This window comes from Sinocyclocheilus grahami, unplaced genomic scaffold (genome assembly GCF_001515645.1).
Source record: "Sinocyclocheilus grahami isolate Dianchi unplaced genomic scaffold, SAMN03320097.WGS_v1.1 scaffold538.1, whole genome shotgun sequence".
Taxonomy (NCBI): domain Eukaryota; kingdom Metazoa; phylum Chordata; class Actinopteri; order Cypriniformes; family Cyprinidae; genus Sinocyclocheilus; species Sinocyclocheilus grahami.
The window spans coordinates 635,766-648,664 of record NW_015505717.1 but is presented as its reverse complement, the minus strand read 5'-3'; the positions used below and the strand labels follow the sequence as shown (position 1 = coordinate 648,664).

General features: G+C 37.0%; 1 long non-coding RNA gene across 1 annotated transcript in view; it reads right to left on the bottom strand.

Moving 5' to 3' along the window:
* Positions 1–360: 360 nt before the first annotated feature.
* Positions 361–12,899, bottom strand: part of LOC107555579 (uncharacterized) — a 29,912-nt gene continuing 17,373 nt past the window's right edge. Inside the window, exon 3 of the long non-coding RNA XR_001605178.1 lies at positions 361–577. This is a non-coding gene — a long non-coding RNA (uncharacterized lncRNA). The remainder of the gene's footprint in view (positions 578–12,899) is intronic.

Here is a 12,899-nt window from a genome sequence, read left to right as displayed (position 1 = left end):
AGTGGAAAAAGAGGAAGTACAGTGTTGAGTCAGCAAGTGAAAGAGAGATAACAAGTGATCGAAGTATAGCAAGAAAGAAGAAGAGAAACGTAGAAACTTAACGTATTTTCACGCAGATGTGTAATGAGGCTGACCTCACGCCACCCGTCTTTACACACAACCGCTACTGAGAAAGGGACAGAAAACATTCCACGTTTTTTCCAGTTGTCACATCTGTCAGAAAACCCTACAGGCAGAAGACAACACACAAGTCTCTCTTTCATAAGAGGTCTATTGCGAGATCTGTTTTGAAGTTGAGGTTAAAAAAGCTTGACCCAATAAAGAATGATTCTTGTGCACAAGCCAATCCAGAAATGTTGAAGTGAAAGTAAACCGCTGTCTTACCCAATAGGATGATACAGGCGGATCTTGACCAGGTAGAAGGTTCCAATGTTCAATCGGAGAGAAGAGTCCAGATGAAACCACTGGGACGGGGATGTATAAATCTCTCCTCCTGCTGTCTGAGGGGACAGCTCGTGATTCCCACTCTGTCTGTCCACGTCTGAGTCTGCCTGGCTCCAACAACCCTCACCATTCCCTGCCACATACAAAAACAAAAGAGGTTTACACTTAGACAATGAGGTCCGAGTGGCTGTGCTAAATTATATTACCCTATATTGCACTGCTAGACCAGAACTAAAACGGCATTTCTTAAACAGAAATTAGTGTTAACTGACTATATACAGTATCAATTTGAGAAAAATATTAGTAAGATTTACCGTATAATAAAATAAATGTGTTCTGAAATCCTCTTATAATCCCACCATTACTCCTCTTGAATATGTAACCAAGGTAACAGGGGACTAGTTGAGAATGTACTTTAAATAGTTTCAGCCGTATGAACCAGCGAGATGCCTTAGGGTAGGGATTTCCTTTACTACCAAACTATTATCATCCATCGAAAAAAAATAAAAAAGATCAATAATTAATCATTCAGTTAATTAGTCAATAAATCAATCAAGAAATTGCTAATGTTACCCTTAAACATATTTTCATAAAATTTTTTATTTTAAACACGTGTGTGACATATACTACATACACAACCATAGGGTTCACTTACATATCTAATGTGACAGTAAATAAATGTATAATGTAACAAAAGATTTATTAAAAAAAAAAAATAAATCTATTCACAGAAGAATCCTGAAATATTCTGTTTTCAACACTGCAAATAATGCATTATTCTTAAGCAGCAAATCAGCATATTAAAATGATTTCTAAAGGATCTTGTGATACTGAAGACTGGAGTAATGATGCTGAAAATTCAGCTTTGACATCACAGAAATAAGTTTAAATTGCAATAATATATGTGACATTATTACTGTTTTTACTGTATTTTTGATCAAATAAAGACAATCTTGGTGAACAAAATCTATATGTATATAATCTTTATTAAATTAACATTTCTCTGATTTCAAGCCAATAATAGTATTTTACCACTAAGTGTACATTCCTCTACACAAAAGCTTTTTTCCCCCCTTAAATTGTCCGACCTCTTGGTCCAGTTTAATGGTTCGTTCCAGGGCTGAGCGCTATGAGGAAAGGCTGTTTAATCAGAATCACTCTCCTGGTCTCTGAAGCTCCTGGGGGAGACCGCATTCACAAAACAAACATTGGACACTATTTATATCTGCCTGTCGACATGGCAACCACTCTTTGTTTGTTTGAATCAGAAACTATTTCTCCTTTTTTCCCCCTCAAATGTTTCGCTTCTTGCTTCAAAGCAGGCGCTGGGACTTGAGACACTCTTGTCTCCATTTGCTCTGGTATGTTCCTTCAAAACAAGGGCAGGGTGAAGGTAATGCTCTGGCAAGACGATACGAGTGCTTTTGTGCATTTGTGTACGAGCTACTTGTGCTCTTAAAAACTGCTGTGTCAAATCTATTCTGAGTAAACCACAAATTAATCTTGTTTAGATGCCATCACCCATGGCAAGAGAAACCAATTTTAACCATAATGTATAAACCATTCAAGACTCGGAGCGACAAGCAACGCAACTTACATAATACTCACTGTATAAGCTCAAACAGCTTATATATTTCAATAATTTGCAATATGCTCCAATTATATTGTTGTATAAATGGCATAATTAGTAGTTAATTCCCTCACTGGTGTGGTTCATGTTTAGAAGTCTTTATTACAGAATGATTTGAAATTCCTATGGAGAAAATGAATGAGATTTACATGATCTGTACTGGAGCCTTGAGTCCACTGAAAGCAACAGTTTTACTTCTACAACACTGAAGAAGGGCTAAATATTTATGCAAATGTTATGACATACACACATGCATACCAACAGCTATATATATATATATATATATATATATATATATATATATATATAGACAGACAAATATACTCACATATAAACCATCATCTTTCCTTGTCTTAGCAGCGCTGAATTTTGCTGACTGTTCAAAAACACAGGAAAGAATACTAAAGGGGTCATATGATGCGATAGCTGGTCAATCAGAGCACACCTCGCTTTTCAGACTGATGAGTTTTGTAAAAAATTGACGCGTTTCAGAAAGGCGGCGCATAGAGGAGAAACAATAATGTACAGTATGTGGAAAATAATGTGTTTTCTGAACCGCATAAACACATTTCATTACACCAAATACACAAAATAATGTTCTTTTTAGCAACATCATATGACCCCTTTAACGACTGTCTGATGCCCCGCCCACTGTCCGTCAAACACCTCCCACCTCTTCCTTCATAAGGGTTACACACATTACAGTTCTTACATACTTACATTACATTACAGTATGACTTGATGAAGTTGATGAAGTAAATAGTTAAGATTGACTAGTGATACTAAAAGTAACAGTTACTCATCTGGGGGCGTATTACAGAAAGTTTCTTATCTTAGGTCTTAACTTAAGATGTGATATGTTAAATTAGGATTTTTCAGAAATTCGTATTACAGAAGCAAATCTTAACTTGATTTGGGATTCTTATCCTATCTTACAAAATTGTATCTTATCTCTAGTTAGGAAATCTTAAATTGCATTATCAAGCTCGACAATCCACTCTCAGGTCTGTTACCAAGCAACCAACACTGTGCAAGCTGCTGATGAGGTAAACAAAATAATAGAAGCTACTTCACTTTGAAAATCGCCTTTTGCAAAAATCCTTAAGGCAGTAATCACTTGCACTATAACCTGTAATGCTCCATGACACTTTGTTGGTCTCTGTAATGCTGGTTGCAGTTCCTGTGCTAACTGTAATATCATGTTGCGTGGCAGTCTGTAATTACTTATAAGTGTTTTGTCATCAAAATGTAACACATCTTCAGGGTCCTCCAAGAGTCTTTCTACCATTAAACATCTCCGTTCTACATTGTCAGTGAATAATAAATGTAATACCATTGTTGGACAGCACAATTGTAAGCGGTTTGTCCGTTATCTTTCAAATAATTTTGAAGTTAGGACAGCTGTGGGATTGTCCTAAAGTTAAGACAGTTTTTAGGATTTTTTGTCAAGTTAGGAGGTTTCTGTAATACCTCCTTCCTATCTGTAGTTAAGATAAGATAACACACGTAAAAACCGCTGTTCTGTAATAGCTTTTGTCCTAAATGTGGTCCTAACTGAAATTACCATGGTTACCAAACAGATAAGATAAGATTTGAAAGTTAGGATCTTTCTGTAATACGTCCCCTGATTTTTCAAAACCTAATCATATCACAGTTAAAATAAGACAGGCTTACTGGAACATGGGTAGTTGGGAAGTGACAAAATGTAAAACATTTCATATATATATGTAGCGAATCAGCTCATGAGGAAATATGAATAATTAATCATAACTAGTTATAATTAATTATAAATATTTAGATCCGCTGTAGATATTTACTTGACCTCTCAGGGTCAACTGTCTGTCAATTCTAAGAACGTTAATTTCCTAGTTAAGGGAAATAACTTTCTTACTGTACAACTCTACACAGAGCCTGTGGCATAAATCTGCATGATTAGGGACTCCAGTTATGAGCAAACAATGAACAACGTCAAGTGTGATACAAGTAAGACTTTATTAACTACATAAACACTTAAACTAGTCTAACATACTACACAAACACTTAAACTGGTCTAACATACACATAAACACTTAAACTGGTCTAACATACACATAAACACTTAAACTGGTCTAACATACACATAAACACTTAAACTGGTCTAACATACACATAAACACTTAAACTGGTCTAACATACACACATACACACACACACACACACACACACACGCATACAGTTGGTATAGGAAAGGGTTAAAGCTTAAGCAGTAAAGAGCAGAGAAATACAAATATGAAGTTATGGAACCATTTGATATTCAGCAGATTTACAGCCTGAAGGAAACATCAGATTCTTAGTTCAAACGCACACTTTGTAAAAAGGTGCATTATGATAATTAATGCATCAATTAATAAAACTAAGTTTGAATACTTGCACGTCTCGTCTGTCTGAAAGAGAAGCTTGATGCAATCTGAAGGTTCAAGTTGATCTTTGCTGAAGTTGGTTGATGAAAAAGAACCAGTTTGAGTCAGAGAATCTTGGTGAATGGAAAAGTCAAGGCCGAAGGCCTGGCACAAAACTTAGGTTGTCCTGGAGCGTTGTAGCTCACATTTTCATCTTCTCAGAATTCAACCAAACCACCGACTCTGGGGCGGGTCACTGATGTGAGGCCTTTAAGGTCGGAGAAGATTCACGCCTCTCAAGATGGGCTTGTCCAATGAGAAAGGCCGGAATCCCAAGTGGGAGTTTGGAAATACTGGGGAGTTTATGACCCTTTGTGTGGAAGCATGGTAATTTGCATATGGAACTTGAATCGAAATTACTAAAGATTCTCAGGACACTAATATATTGCCTATGTACCAACATATAATATACACGCTCGTTTAGATCATCAGAAGGCGAATTCATAGATACTAAACATGGTAGGATTACATATAGGCAAGATGACAGGACTGAGTGTTTCCATCATAAGCCTGCATAAAACATTATAAAATCTCAAAGACAACATACCTGAAGGACTGAAGGATATGTGTGTTCATTCAAAGAAAGGATTTCCTATGGATTAATTAGAAGAGTCCATTTCTACTGGCCCAGGACCCTTTCCTATGGAAATTGTAGTGAGAGGGGTAATTCTCAACATGCCATTAGGTCGTAAATGTATCTGGTCTAGCAAAGGTGTCATGGTTGCCATGGGGACCAGGGTCCTGGGCCTCGTTCACAGACATCTTGGCACCCAGTATGTTTATTGGGTGAGGGGTCTGTGAATGTTTGTTAATCTAATGAATAATTGATTTGTTAAATCAAATGAAAAATGGTGTGCCTGATTGGTCCAGATGCTATATATATAAAAGAATTTTCCTGTCCTGTCAGCCATTATACTGTGCTCGTAGCACGTGCTCTTCAATTGCACGCACAAATGCAGTATGGCTCGTTGTATATAATTCCACATTAAAGTGCAAATAAACCTACGAGCATGCAATGTCGTAGTTATGTTGTCAGTTAAGTCATTAAGTTACCAAAAAGGCGATTAAAGCTGCCTTAAAACTGTGCATGTATGTATTTGTTATGAGTTACATTCAAGGACATGTCTCTGAAATGCAGTGGTTTTCAAAACTGTCCTGGTCTGGAGCACCCCAGCACTGTCTCCCTCATCTAACACCCGATTCAACTCGTCAGCTCAATAGTAGAGACTTTAAGACCTGAAGTGGGTCACGAAAGGTAAAGAGTTGTGAGAAAATACAATGAGTGTCAGATCTGTGTCATGTTCAGCAGTGGCAGCTCTTAAAGTAATAGCAGCCAAAAAACCTAATAACCAGCTGCTGTGATGTCTGTTAATCAAAGAACAAAAGAGAAAAAGTGAAAGGAAATCAATAACTTTTGTAGCTTTAAGCTTTCATCTATATTTAATTTAGAATTTAGTGTTTGATAACTTTATTCAATTTCTGTGTTTCCTACTTGCTGAAGGACACAGGTAAATATGACCATTTATTATAATGGGTTTATGTGAAGATTGTTTTATGTTCACTTAAATTAGAAGTTGTTATTTTTTTTTAAAGTTTAATAAATATTCAAATTGATAGCTCTTAATTATACTGTAATGTTGAATGGCTATAGTTAACGGTTAAATATTAGAAGAAAAAACATTTCATAGAGACATGAGTATTGGAATCAGTGATACTCGCCTTCAGTCATAAAAAAAGATGCCATTAAACAAATATTAAAAATATACTGTTTTTATGTTAATTCTTTGTCAATTTGTAGATTGAATGTGAAATTATTGCAACATAAAAGTATATTTAAAAACTTCATTGTTAGGTGGGATTAACTGCGATCGTGGGATTAATTTCAGAAAAAATTTTGATTAATTAGTAAATTTTTTTAATCGATTGACAGCACTAATATACAGTATGTGTATATATATATATATATATATAAATATATACATATACATATACATATACATATACACACACATCAACATTAACCTAGAAAAATACTATCTAGGTTATATAAATGCTAACATTAACCTAATTAATGCAGTAAAAATTTTATGATACTGAATGCTTCCACTAGTGTGGATGGATTGAACTGTAAACTAATAAATCTGCTGATGAATGTTGAAGTTCAGTTAACAACCCAAACTATATTTAAAACTATAGTTAAAATGAGGCCATTATTTTTGTCAGTTATTTCTTACTATGAATTAAATCGCTATTTACAAAGAGATGAATACAGTTTAGAAAGGGCACGAGCATTCTGACATTGTAACTTTATCTCTACCCGTTGGTAGCGGTTTGAGTCATTTTACATTTCAAACAGCACTTTTGCCTCTTTAGTGTCAAGGATAATACTAAAAAGAGTATCTTCTCGTCCTGCTTTCATAAAGAGCACTCTCTGTTTCTGTTTCCAGTAATTCAGCAGCTGAGAAGGGCTTCAGGCTGCTGTTTCTCTCTCATCTTTCTGATGAATTACAGAAGTGTAATGGTAAAATGGCAGCTGACCACAAACAGTCAAATCTACACCACTTGTATTTGTTCCTTTACGAAACAAATCAAGAATATTATTAACATGCTAACAATGCTAAGTGATCTTTAATCTAGATCTAGAGCTTTAATATCCTACTAACAAAATGACCTTCACCACTTGTATTTGTGCAGCTACGGTGTGTATGTGTACTGGTATACAGTATATGGTTAATGAGGACACAGATGTGTATAATGACATGGGTACTAGGGGTGGGACAATATATCGATATGGCGATATATCGTTGTCCTTCTCCATGCAATATGAGAATCGATATCTGGCGCCAAATATCGATATTTTACTACAAAACAATACTACAATATATTACTACAATAAGGCGCTCTATATAGATTTTCCTGCTCCCAGCATCTAAAAGATGGGGAAGCACGAGGAAGGATAAACAGATAAAAACCTGCCCCGGAACAGCTATCGGCGTGGACCATAGGCACCGCGATCACGTTATTATTACAGAGCGCATATTCAGTCCATGAGTAGCCATAGTCTATATGAGTAATGTATTTTGTATTTTATATTTAATCTGTATCTATCTGTATTTATGTTCTACTGTAGTGTTATCTGTATGCACCAAGGGTCTGAGAGTAACGCAATTTCAATATGTGCTGTACATGTGGAAGAATTGTCAATAAAGCAGACTTGACTTGACTTGACTTGACTAATGCCCGGTTCAGACTACACGATTTTAGCCCAATTTTGCCACAATTTGCTTGACGTAGGGTGTCGTGGGGATTCGTAAACAACAAATTATGTTTTATTAACAAAGTTCGGGAGGAGCACATTCAGATAATTAACCCGGCCAATTCATCGTCAGCAATTACACCATCTATCCTATCAGAGAGAGAGAACTTCTATAAATAGCCCAAGCCATCTTACCTTCATTCTCTCTACAGTATTCCAGCATCCCTCCACCACCCGACTCCTCACCATTGGCCCGTTCCTACCCCAGCACGGTGGGGAGCGCTCTGGGTCCGGGCTAAATGCAGAGAAAAGCTCGGTACCCTCTCCCAGGACAGCACACCAAATACGCATAACATTTACTCCATTTATTATATGTAAGTGTGAACTCGTGAATGGGCGTCGGGACGCAAGATTCTATCGTTTCAGCTCGTGCAGTGTGTCATAGTGGACGACAACCGATTCCACGTCTGCGATGCTTCACGATATCACGACAGAAAGACTAGCATGTTAAATTTTTTTTCTGTTGTTTAATTTTTTTCCCGTCGTGTACGACGAGTTCCGTCACATTGGTGACGTTGACCAATAGCAGCACAAAAGCTCTTTCATACACAGTTTTCAAATATATATATATATATATATATAAATATATACATATACATATACATATACATATACACACACATCAACATTAACCTAGAAAAATACTATCTAGGTTATATAAATGCTAACATTAACCTAATTAATGCAGTCAAAATTTTATGATACTGAATGCTTCCACTAGTGTGGATGGATTGAACTGTAAACTAATAAATCTGCTGATGAATGTTGAAGTTCAGTTAACAACCCAAACTATATTTAAAACTATAGTTAAAATGAGGCCATTATTTTTGTCAGTTATTTCTTACTATGAATTAAATCGCTATTTACAAAGAGATGAATACAGTTTAGAAAGGGCACGAGCATTCTGACATTGTAACTTTATCTCTACCCGTTGGTAGCGGTTTGAGTCATTTTACATTTCAAACAGCACTTTTGCCTCTTTAGTGTCAAGGATAATACTAAAAAGAGTATCTTCTCGTCCTGCTTTCATAAAGAGCACTCTCTGTTTCTGTTTCCAGTAATTCAGCAGCTGAGAAGGGCTTCAGGCTGCTGTTTCTCTCTCATCTTTCTGATGAATTACAGAAGTGTAATGGTAAAATGGCAGCTGACCACAAACAGTCAAATCTACACCACTTGTATTTGTTCCTTTACGAAACAAATCAAGAATATTATTAACATGCTAACAATGCTAAGTGATCTTTAATCTAGATCTAGAGCTTTAATATCCTACTAACAAAATGACCTTCACCACTTGTATTTGTGCAGCTACGGTGTGTATGTGTACTGGTATACAGTATATGGTTAATGAGGACACAGATGTGTATAATGACATGGGTACTAGGGGTGGGACAATATATCGATATGGCGATATATCGTTGTCCTTCTCCATGCAATATGAGAATCGATATCTGGCGCCAAATATCGATATTTTACTACAAAACAATACTACAATATATTACTACAATAAGGCGCTCTATATAGATTTTCCTGCTCCCAGCATCTAAAAGATGGGGAAGCACGAGGAAGGATAAACAGATAAAAACCTGCCCCGGAACAGCTATCGGCGTGGACCATAGGCACCGCGATCACGTTATTATTACAGAGCGCATATTCAGTCCATGAGTAGCCATAGTCTATATGAGTAATGTATTTTGTATTTTATATTTAATCTGTATCTATCTGTATTTATGTTCTACTGTAGTGTTATCTGTATGCACCAAGGGTCTGAGAGTAACGCAATTTCAATATGTGCTGTACATGTGGAAGAATTGTCAATAAAGCAGACTTGACTTGACTTGACTTGACTAATGCCCGGTTCAGACTACACGATTTTAGCCCAATTTTGCCACAATTTGCTTGACGTAGGGTGTCGTGGGGATTCGTAAACAACAAATTATGTTTTATTAACAAAGTTCGGGAGGAGCACGTTCAGATAATTAACCCGGCCAATTCATCGTCAGCAATTACACCATCTATCCTATCAGAGAGAGAGAACTTCTATAAATAGCCCAAGCCATCTTACCTTCATTCTCTCTACAGTATTCCAGCATCCCTCCACCACCCGACTCCTCACCATTGGCCCGTTCCTACCCCAGCACGGTGGGGAGCGCTCTGGGTCCGGGCTAAATGCAGAGAAAAGCTCGGTACCCTCTCCCAGGACAGCACACCAAATACGCATAACATTTACTCCATTTATTATATGTAAGTGTGAACTCGTGAATGGGCGTCGGGACGCAAGATTCTATCGTTTCAGCTCGTGCAGTGTGTCATAGTGGACGACAACCGATTCCACGTCTGCGATGCTTCACGATATCACGACAGAAAGACTAGCATGTTAAATTTTTTTTCTGTTGTTTAATTTTTTTCCCGTCGTGTACGACGAGTTCCGTCACATTGGTGACGTTGACCAATAGCAGCACAAAAGCTCTTTCATACACAGTTTTCAAACATGGTGAAACAAAAGAGAGATGATGGTGCTGCTAGGTGGAATTATGAGATGGAGGAAAGGTTCGTGGAGCTGTGGCAACAGTACTCCTGCCTGTATGATGTGTCATCGAGGGACTACCATGACAGCACAAAGAAAGAAAAATGCTGGCGAACTATAGCTGAAGCGCTTCAGCAATGTTTACACTCTTGTTTTCGGAAGTCAGTCGCTAGTTCCGCCTTCTCGATGACATCACACACGTCGTTAAAGATGGCACGCGATGAATGGTCGGGAAGCAACGTGTAGTCTGACATGTTTCTTGTCCACGACACAACAAGATTTTAGGAGTCAAAATAGTGTAATCTGACACTATCGTGACCGACAAAAATATTGTGTAGTCTGAACCCAGCATAAGAGAGAGCGCCGCCAGCACGTCCAGTTTTATGTCAACAAAACTTGCACTTAACCTTTTCACAGGCATTTTGTTTTCATAGTTAGACGGATATTGTGATGTATCATTATGGAATTGTCTAGCAATATATCGATTATCGCAGAATCCCTGTATCATGATATTATCGTATCGTGAGCCATATATCGTGATTCGTATCATATCGTGAGGTACCCTGCGATTCCCACCCCTAATGGGTACTACAACGTAAACATGGTTTATGAGGACACTTCCTGTGTCCCCGTAAAACAAAAGGCTTAAAAAGCATAAATAAAACAGTGTTTGATGAAATTCAAAAGTTGCCAGTAGTTTTCTGTAAGGGGTAGGTTTAGGTGTAGGGTTGGTGTAGGGTGATAGAATATACAGTTTATGCAGTATAAAAACCATTACACCAATGGAGAGTCCCCGTAAACCACAAATGCAAGTGTGTCTGTGTGTGTGTGTGTGTGTGTGTGTGTGTGTGTGTGTGTGTGTGTGTTCCTGAGGGCTTTAAGAAATTCTTAATGTCAAGTTCATCTGCCTATTCACATTAGCAGCTGTTTGTATTACTAAAGAAAAGGTTAAAAATGTCTTAACCTCAACTTTCCCTTCTTTCTCTCTCTCTCTCTCCAACACACACACACACACTACATTTGTTTCACTATATTACTGAGTACATTTTTGAATAGTGAGGACATTAAGGACCTTACTATTTAAAAATTAAGGAAGTATAGTTACACACGTTTACTAGGCTACTCTAACCTAACACTAACCCTAACAGAAAACTTTCTGCAATTTTTATAACATGTTTACAAATGAGAATGTCCCAAAATTTGTCAGATTTAACTCAACTATGGGTAAAAATGTCCCCAAAATATGGTTAAGTAGGTACACACACAATGACAAACACACAGTGTGTACTTTACTCTCTAAACTCACTCTATCAGTCTTGTTTTCTTCTGGATCTATCTATTATTCTTCCACCATCTCCAACTATGTTTTAACTCCCTCATGTACAGTATTTAACTTAGGCTAAGTGTGTTTAACTGTCTGGTTTTATTTTGTCCTGAAAAAAAAGAAGAAGAAAGTCTTAAAGTAAGATGAAAAAGTCAAAACAATTAAACAATTATTTATAGTTCATTAATATTACCATAAACTGCACTGATCCAACAAAATGAATATGTAAACTATTTTGTGAATACACAACAGCATAAGCATGCAATAGTATTGTATTAGTTGGAACTGCAACTAACAGCTATTTACATTTATTTTCAGTATTTTGTTTTAAAGAAAGTTATTATACATCCTGCTTAATGTTGTAAAGTAGCGTAACTGGCAGATGTTTGATTGAACACAGCCTTCAATGTCAATAACGCAAGATACAGGAAGCGTTTTCTCCTTTACTTTAAATTTGAATTATTATTTTGCAATCATAAATATTATACACAATTATATGGTTAGATCATCTGTATTATTTGCATTTAACATTTTGGCACACCCTATCAGAACAGAACCTTCTGTGATGTCATTGCCCATTCGCATAAACTTTATCTAATCATGGCAAGTGTTCAAATGAAAGACCTCAGGTTGTTCTGTCGCTACAATTTGCTGTCAGTGTGAACGGCCCTTTAGAAGCTACTGAATGAAGCTTCTGGTGCACATACGCTATAGGCTCAGCAGTGGTCACATAACCACAAACACACACCCCTATCGGTCAGCTCAAAGTTCTCCTGCTCATCGCAGATGGCTGACCTCTAACCTGTCAGAGCACAGCAGCCAGTCACGCAGCACACTGCTGACACAGATAATGAAAACACACACAAACACTCCACCCAGAACAAGCTTCATGACAATGATTTACTGGTGAACTCTCAATGGACTCTTGCTTCACAGTAATATAACACTACGGCTGTAAGCGAGTACCTACAACCTAATCCTTAAAGGGACAGGTAACACAAAAATAAGGTTCTGTCATCATTAACTCAACATCATGTCACCTGTATGACTTTCTTTCTCCAGTGGAAGACAAAATAAGATATTTCAAAACTATGCTGGCTGCTCTATGCCATAAAATTACAATTAGAGTGTAAATTAGATTCATGTGTGAACTATGCCTTTAAGTCCAGACATGATCATAAGACTGAGACAGCCTCTAGTCACTTTATGACATGAACACTGAT